The sequence below is a fragment of the Dipodomys merriami genome, unplaced genomic scaffold, assembly GCF_024711535.1.
Source record: "Dipodomys merriami isolate MVZ:Mamm:240054 unplaced genomic scaffold, mDipMer1.0.p SCAF_262, whole genome shotgun sequence".
In the NCBI taxonomy this organism is placed as follows: domain Eukaryota; kingdom Metazoa; phylum Chordata; class Mammalia; order Rodentia; family Heteromyidae; genus Dipodomys; species Dipodomys merriami.
Genome location: NW_027204071.1, coordinates 800,625 through 808,767, shown reverse-complemented (window position 1 = coordinate 808,767; position 8,143 = coordinate 800,625). Strand labels below are relative to the sequence as shown.

Below are 8,143 nucleotides of genomic sequence, written 5' to 3'. Positions count from 1 at the left end.
TACAATTTACAATGATGCAGTGTGTCTTTGTAAATTCTTTGTGTTGAGTGTTCTGTTTGTCATTTGGAGTTTATATTAGCCTTTGTCCTTGGCCCAGGAGGGTCTGAATATGGGGGAGAATCTGTCAGTCTGAGGGGATGGCCGCTAGGGACTTATTTCCCTTGCTCCAAAATGACTGGTACTTCTCTTCCACTTTGGAAGGCCCCTGGGTCAACAAAAGTTGGTGAGACATCACCCCATTCACTGAGACCTGATTGTTCTCTGTTCTGTTTCTTGAGGTAGGGAAGTTCTGGGTGAGAGTAGCATGCTCATTCAGCATACTCTGGATTCAGCTTGCTGAGTGAGAACGGCACAGAGTTCTGGTAGGGATAAACTCAGCCTTTGGGTGTTGAGTTGTCTCGTTCTGTTTTAGAATTGGTACGAGCTTTAATGTGGGTTTTTGGTTTTTGTGATTTTGTTATTTATTTGAACATCTCTGGGGAAATAAAAGCTCCAGCCTCCAGCTGAGCTCAGTCACAGAGAAGGTGGTGTGGCTGGGTTTCACTTTTCAGCTAGTCCTGACAATGTAAACTGCTCTTGTATAAAATTGGATAAAAATCAGGTGACCATCCCCCCAGCATTCCTCCAACAGAAGGGATTCAAAAGACTAATTGGAGAAATGCCTTTGTAAAGCAAGCTCTTGAAAAATGAAACTCAACAAAATACTTAGTTTAAAAGAAATATTGTCTTAAATTTTTGTTTGAAAATTTTAGATAATGTATGTAAAAGTTGTTTTTATTTTTGCATGCTTAAATATCTGTGTGAGTATGTTTTGTATGTGTTTGGTAATATGTTGAAGATAGACATTTTCAGCATTCTGTAACAATTGGGTGAGTTCAAAATTTAAAATTCAAAAGGTTATGACGTTTGGACATTACCAAAAAAATTTTTAAAGAATTTTCACTTTGTTTTAAATGGCTTTTTAAGGATTCTTTAACTTGAAAATTAGAAAATCTGGTATTTTAGAATGCATAAGTCTCTTTACACTGTAATAAAGATATCTGGCTTAACAACAAGGAGAAACTTAGAAGACAAGAGAAGAACTATCTTTAGGAGTGAAGGGTGAACATGCAGAAGTGCAGTTCAGCTGGTCATGCACAGTGGAACCATGCATGGTGAAAGAGGGCAAGCTGGCACAAATGCAGTTCAAATAACCCTAAAGAGTTGGATTGGGTGCGTGCCCATTACACAGGAAGGGCTAAGTGGCTCATCTTTATTTTGTACCTTACCTTCAGATAGACACTGGAAACATGATGGTAAAACTGAACGATGTAATGATCGGATTATCATTGCTAAAACTGTCCCTTGGATATGTTAAAATTAAAATTAAGAAGGCCTTTAAAAAGGATTAAAAAGTTTATTTATATAATGTGATTTGTTCTCAATGATATTCTGCTATTGGATATTTTTAAGGCAAAATGGTGTTAAGTCTAGCTTCTTGGTACAGTGATTGTGATTGTAATTTTTGCAATAAGAAAAAATTCTTATTTGAGTTTAAAAGTTTTCATGTGTATCTGTTTTAAAACAAGCATCCAAGAAAAAATGAGTGACACCTAGCCTTGAGAGGTCAAGGGATTTTTCAAAATGCAACTAAAAACTAAAGTATAGAATATTAAAACGGAGATAACAAATTAAGAATTGATTTCTGGATATAATGTTTAAAAGTAAAAACGTTCTAAACATTTACCTCAAAATGCTAAAGGAAAAATTAGGATTACCAAAATAATTGCTTAATTCCTATTTCAGTTTGCTCTCATAGGTTTTTTTTTTTTTTTTTTTTTTTTTTTGTAACAGTTCCTGGCAGGTCCACAAAAAGGAGTGAGGATTCTTGTAAGTTTATCAGATGTAACTTTGGCTCTTAGTACTTTTCAGGTAAGAACATGCTTAAAAGACACTTCTATGTTGAACACCTTGTTGCTTTTAAGTGGATGAGAGTGGCCTTTTATGAGAATTGTTGATCTACAAACTGGTTCCAAGCCAGCCCAGGCAGAAAAAGGTCCTTGTGAAACTGTCACTTCTACTCAGCCAAAAGATGGCTGAAAGAGCAAGCAGAGTTTCTTTAGGACTCAAAGTGGCAGAGCGATAGCCTGCTGTAGATCTGAGGGACAGCACTCAGGCCCCGAGTTCAAGTTCAGCAACTAACTAAGGAAAATGCCAATGAGGCATTTTTCCCAGTGTGGAGAAGACAGTCCTGGGATGAAAACAATGGAGGAGCATCCAGACACCATAAGCCACTGCTTGTATGGCAGAAATAATGTCAGATCCTAGAGTCATTTGTGTGTGGCTTTTCAAAAATTGGTCAGAGCCAGGAGTTCATGGGAACATAGTTTGTAAGCATGCCTACTGTCTATGTCTATCTACCTTGTAAGGGACAGGAACTCTTCAGTCATCTGTGATAGTACTAAAAAGTTAAGGTTTTAAAATGTGGAAGATAGTTTTGATCCCAACCCCTGTATGTGCCAAAAACTCTAATTGGCAGTAAATTTTGAGCTGATGCCAGCTATATGAAATTCATCTGCTCAGGAAAATCTTTGTAAACCTGAGAGTGTGTTTCTATTGATATCAGTCTGAAGGGCTACATAGGTAACTAAGGCATTGTTAGGATTACTAGAGATCACATTCCTATGCCATCCAGAAAGATCCTTTTGTAAACTAGAAGTCTAAATAAGCTCCACTGCTGTAGCCAGAAAAAAGGTCTGTGCATTTGTTAAAAGTTAAAATATTGTTCTTAATGACATTTAACCCTGATAACCTCTTTGTAAAATAGGCTATGTTTATAGGTTCCTGGCTAACTAGGATCAACATCCCTGAGTCAGCTTGAAGAAGTGACAGAAGCTGAATCTTTGCCCAACATCCCTTTTTAAGAACAAGGGACCAGATTCACTTTTTTAAAAATGTGGTAAAACAGACAGAAGGAAAAGACATGGGAAATAATAGTACAGGCCTGAGCCCTGTATATCTGCCTAGAAAATCCTAGCCCTATTAAAAGAACTATCTAATTTAAAATGTTGTCAGCTTGGTAAATTGTCCTGGGCTATTGTCTAAATAGTTTTAAAATCTAGTGGGGTCACAGCCTGCCAAGCCTATGCCATGTGTCCTTAACCAGATTGTGTAGGAATTTGCAGCTCAGCACGAGGTGTGACTGTCCCTTGGAGCCACTGAGAGATCCTGTGCTGCTGCTGCTGTTGCTGCTGCTGCTGCACACCCTAATGGGTAAAGTTCAACGACAGCCTGACAGTCACCTGGAGGAAATCTACATCATCACTCAGACCACCTCCACTGCAGTAAAATAGACTGAACTCCTGCTTGACTCCATCACCTGAGAATGCTTCCCTGTTGATATCTACTACAAAATAATATCATGTGGGACATTCTTTTAGTGATATCTAGTAACCCTCTCTACTCCCACAGTGGATATTAGTGGCAAGGTTATTGCTGAATTGCCTTAGGCACTTCAGGGTCACAGTCTCTTTACTCTCTGGTAGCGTAATAACCTGCTTCTTCCTGGGTATGTTTTAAAGATAAAGGAGGATTTCTTTTTTAAATCAACGGAGACAGTAAGAGGAATGAGACCCAGCCCTAATCTTAGCCTTAAAATCTAACAAGCTTTTCATCCCATTAGTGCCCTGAGGCTTTCTGAGATAACATGGTTCCACAAGTCAAAGTAAAAATGGGTACACACACACACACACACACACACACACACACACACACACACACACACACACACACAAACACTCCCACAGAGATGTACACACACAGAGTCACAGGCAATATTGTATCTTAAATTCTTATCCAGAGATTGGACAACAGCCCACTTATTTGTGAAGGTTTTTCTTGATTATTTTGAAGGAGGAGGATAGTTCATGAGACACAGGTGACAAGACTTTAGTGAGGAATACTTTATAAACAACTAGCTTATAAAAAGAACAGGAGCACGGTTTTTATCTTTAAATCTTACATTCCTTCAACTATAGTTTTAAATAATAATCATTGAGGGGCTGGGAAGGTGGCTCAGTGGTAGAGTGCTTGTCTTGCATGCATGACGCCCTGTGTTCAATTCCTCAGCACCACATAAGCAAAAAAAGAAAAAATCCAGAAGTGGCGCTGTGCCTCAAGTGATAGATTGCTAGCCTTGAGCTGAAGAGCTGAGAGACAGCGCCCAGGCCCAGAGTTCAGGCCCCACGACTGGACACCCATTCAAAAAAAAATAATCATTGAATTATGAGAAGACAATGCAGCACCTCTTCCCTTCTCCCCTTCCCCTCTGTCATAAAATATGACAAAACTATCAAAAATAGTCTTTTATCTTAAAAAAATGTACACGTGTAAAAATGTCTGACTATATGTGTAAGGTTTTTTCAATATTTTTATGATTTTTCCCACCTCTAAGTATTTGTCTTTTGGGCAGATTACAGCACACAGGGGCTTCAAGAGCAAACAAAAGATTAGGAAACATGAACCAAACAGTGTCCTAGGAAGTAGATGCAAAAAGCACATGGCAGGCTGAGAGGGCCCTGAGAGGCAAAATGATTTTTGCAGAACAAGAGGAATAGTGAAAAATAAGGAATAAGGCATGGATCTCACCTAGGAAAGCTTCCTTGAGGCTGAGACCGTGCTGGTTCCTAGGCCTACCTGAGGATGTTGGGATTTGACAATGTCCATATTTGTATAGAGTGATGTGGGAGGGGAAATTTCAGCCTCCCGTTTGTCTTTGGGATGGTCTTATGTGAGTAAGCAGCTTAGATCATTGGGCTCTGAGAGATGACACTACTTCCCTCACAATGGAATAGAATATGGAACTCTGAGACCCAGGCAACTGTAACTTACAGTCAGCTCTAGCCAGCTCACTTGGCCTGTGGCTCAGAAACAAGAAAGACATTCCTGTATTGTTTTCAAAGTTCAAGAGAATCAGGTCCCAGGCATGAGAGGGGTGAGTGCCTCACTCGATACTGCAGACATTGGATCAGTGCCAAACCACGAATCCAATGTCTCAGGCCTTTTTATAAGAAGAAATAAAGGGAATCACAAGGCAACTCAGGTCAGGTGTAACTATGACAGGAAACCTATTTAATCTCATTCTAGCCCACAGTACAGGCTTCTTCTTGTGTTTTTATATGTGTATATTGATAAAATATTTACTGTGTACTTTTCAATCCTATTACTCTATTACTCATTTTGAAGTGTACTCCCATTTCCAAGTTTCAAAGATTCATTCTTTTTACCACCTCAGTGTGACAATGAGTCTGCTCAAATCCTGAATGTGCCTTATAATATATGGAGCTTGGACTCAGGCTTGTTGGAAATGCTGGTAATGGACCTGATCCCTGCCTACAAGAAAGGTGATCTCTTCTATGTTGGAAACTTCCACCGCCACTATAGAGAGTGGGAGACAATGGAGCAGTTGCTGGATATTGTTTAAAAAGTGAGTGTTCCTTATTCAAATCCAGGACTGATGAGACCCCCTGGCAGATTATTGGGATACTTGGTACCTCTCTGAGACTGTTTCACTGGGGTTTTATCACAGGAGTTTGGCTTGAGACAAAGAAGTGCACTCCCTGGATAACTCCTTACGAGTGGCCTGCCAGAACATTTCATTTTCCTCAGAAGCTAGCGGAGCCTTAACAGTTTGCTTGCTGAGAGACTAGGATTAAAGGAATGAGCCAGTGTCACCCAACATTCACCCTCACCTAGGAAATCACTATCTTGGAGGCTTTTGAAGGAATATAGATGGAAGAAAGAATGGAACTTGAACTTGGGGCCTGAGTGCTGTTCTGTTCATATCACTCTACCATTTAAGCTTCAAGTCCAGGTCTGGCCTTTGGCTGGTTAATTGAAGATAAGTGTCTTTAGAATTTTACAAACTAGACTGGGTTCAAACTGTGATCCTTAGATCTCACCCTCCTGATTAGTAGGATTAGAGGCATGAGCCATGGGACATTTATTTGGACAAATGCTGATAAGTATCCTCACAGAATTTCCATGAAATTGTGTAGACATATCTCTACTTTTTGTCTGTTATGTTTACATTACCATATGTGACTTAACCAGTCCCATGTCTGTCCTGTTAGTTCAGAAAAGGAGAAGCATAGAGTTAACTTCCTTCTCTCCTCCCATTGGTACAGATCCTTCTACCGTAACTGGGAGGAAGATGAACAAGATGAAGAAGTAAGTGGACGTTGACACAAAGAGAAGTTCTGTCTTTGAAAACTGGGTATCTTTGAGGTGTCTGAATCAAAGTCAACTTCCTTCTTTGCACACCAGTTGTGATTTTCACCAGGGGGTTGAGGCTTGGCACTTCAGTGGATAGCAGATTACACAGTGTGGATGTGGTTATGGTTTTGGACTCTCATGGATGACGAGGGGGGTATGTATAGCAAGGCAGATCAAGAGGGGAAACAACCTTCTCCTCCTAACATAGGGAGAATTGTAGATGATTATATTTGAGAAATTTCTAGAAGTGGGTTGTGAGGAACATTCTGCTTGCAGGAGTTTCTTCCTACAACATGCAAGTCCCGCCAGAAAGAGGCTATAGTACAAAGCTCAGGATGGGGAGGAAAGGCTCTCATTTTCCTTGTCACCAATCTGCCCATAGCATAGGTTGTTCCATCTTCCCTATGTGGATGGACTTCTACCTTGATGATTTCTATGAGAACAAGAACCATGACACCCTGAAAGAACTTACACAGTATGTCAAGCTCAAGATGCCCTCTTCAGACTTGCTCTTCTGCTTACATATTCTTCTGGACCAGCTATAGGAACACATGGCCCATGAGACCAAGAAAAAGTGGAAGAAGTCCTTGTTTAGATACCTCAGAGCTGATGAATATGGATGGAACTTGGGTCTTTAGGCATGGGCAGGATGGGCATAGAGCCCTTAGTACTCCCCAGCTTGGCAAAATATCCTTTTATGGATATTCTTTGCCAGGTAATATCTGTTCTCCTTTGAAAGAACTTGGAAGTAGCCACTCATTAGAAACATGCTAAATTCTCATCAGTGTTCAGTCCAAACTCAAGTTCTACAGCTTCCCCCATTAGATTCTCATGAAAGTTTAGTCACACCTTAACTTCTTGAGTTCTAAGACTCCTGTACCTATTTCCATTCTCAGGTTTGTATCACAGTAGAGCAGCTCCTGCAGTTCTCCAGATAAAGAACCCATCAGTGATGTCGTTTATGATGACTCATGGAGATCAGAAAACATTACTGATCTCCAGAAGGCATGTGAACATAGAGGGTGTTTTTTAATATATAGAAAGGCCCAAGCAGGTTTTGAGTCCTGTGGACATCCCACTGGTTCTGAACCCCACATGTGAAGCAGGAGTACCTGCACTTACTGCCAAGGAAGAAGATGATCCAGAATATCTTCCATTGATGTTGATAATCCACCTAGATTAGCTCCAAACAAGTCAAAAAGACATGTCTTGGTATGCAGTGTAAATGTATGCTAATGGAAAATGACCCCAGTGTATCTTCAGGAAAACCAATAAGTGAGGTCCAAAATCTAGATTCAGTTGAGGAAAGGGAATCTTTCCTCACAGAATATCCTGACCAATCTGTCCTCCTGAAGGGAATCCAGTTTCCAATTGAGAAATTAGAATCTGTCCCTCCTTGGACTCAGGAAGAAAACCCTGTCTTTAATGAGGAAGTAAATCCCTTTTAGGACTCTGAGGCAGAATTTCTTTCTGAAGGCAACTTAGAAGCCAATCTAGATATAGAGATTCCTTCCCCCATTCCTGGGAAAACCTGTATTTTTTTTTGTCCTGATGGTTATAAAATGCTCATTCTATTTTTCTAACTTTATTAAAATGTTAGTGTTTTTTATATAATCTAGTATTCATGAATCCTAATTATGTTTTTTAAGCCTACAATCTGAAGCATTGTGCATACGTGTTCTGTGGGGGGAAAACAGAGTGACAGGGTGCTGTACAAGAGAGCCTACTGCATATTACTGAACTGTTAAATGCACAGGGAGCGGCAAGGAAGCCAGGCCATGCCTGTATGGGGAAATAAGGTGGCTACAAAAGGTCTATGAAATAGCAGGTTAGAGGTCCTAGAAAGCTGTTCTGTCAATTTGGACAAATGTCACAATACTTATAGTGGTAT

General features: G+C 40.0%; 1 long non-coding RNA gene across 1 annotated transcript; it reads left to right on the top strand.

The window, feature by feature from the left end:
* The first annotated feature begins 4,885 nt into the window (after positions 1 to 4,885).
* LOC138837111 (uncharacterized) lies at positions 4,886 to 7,734 on the top strand. Its single transcript, XR_011375183.1, has 4 exons — positions 4,886 to 4,972; positions 5,273 to 5,464; positions 6,165 to 6,207; positions 7,149 to 7,734. It is a non-coding gene; the product is annotated as an uncharacterized lncRNA (long non-coding RNA).
* Positions 7,735 to 8,143: the final 409 nt, after the last annotated feature.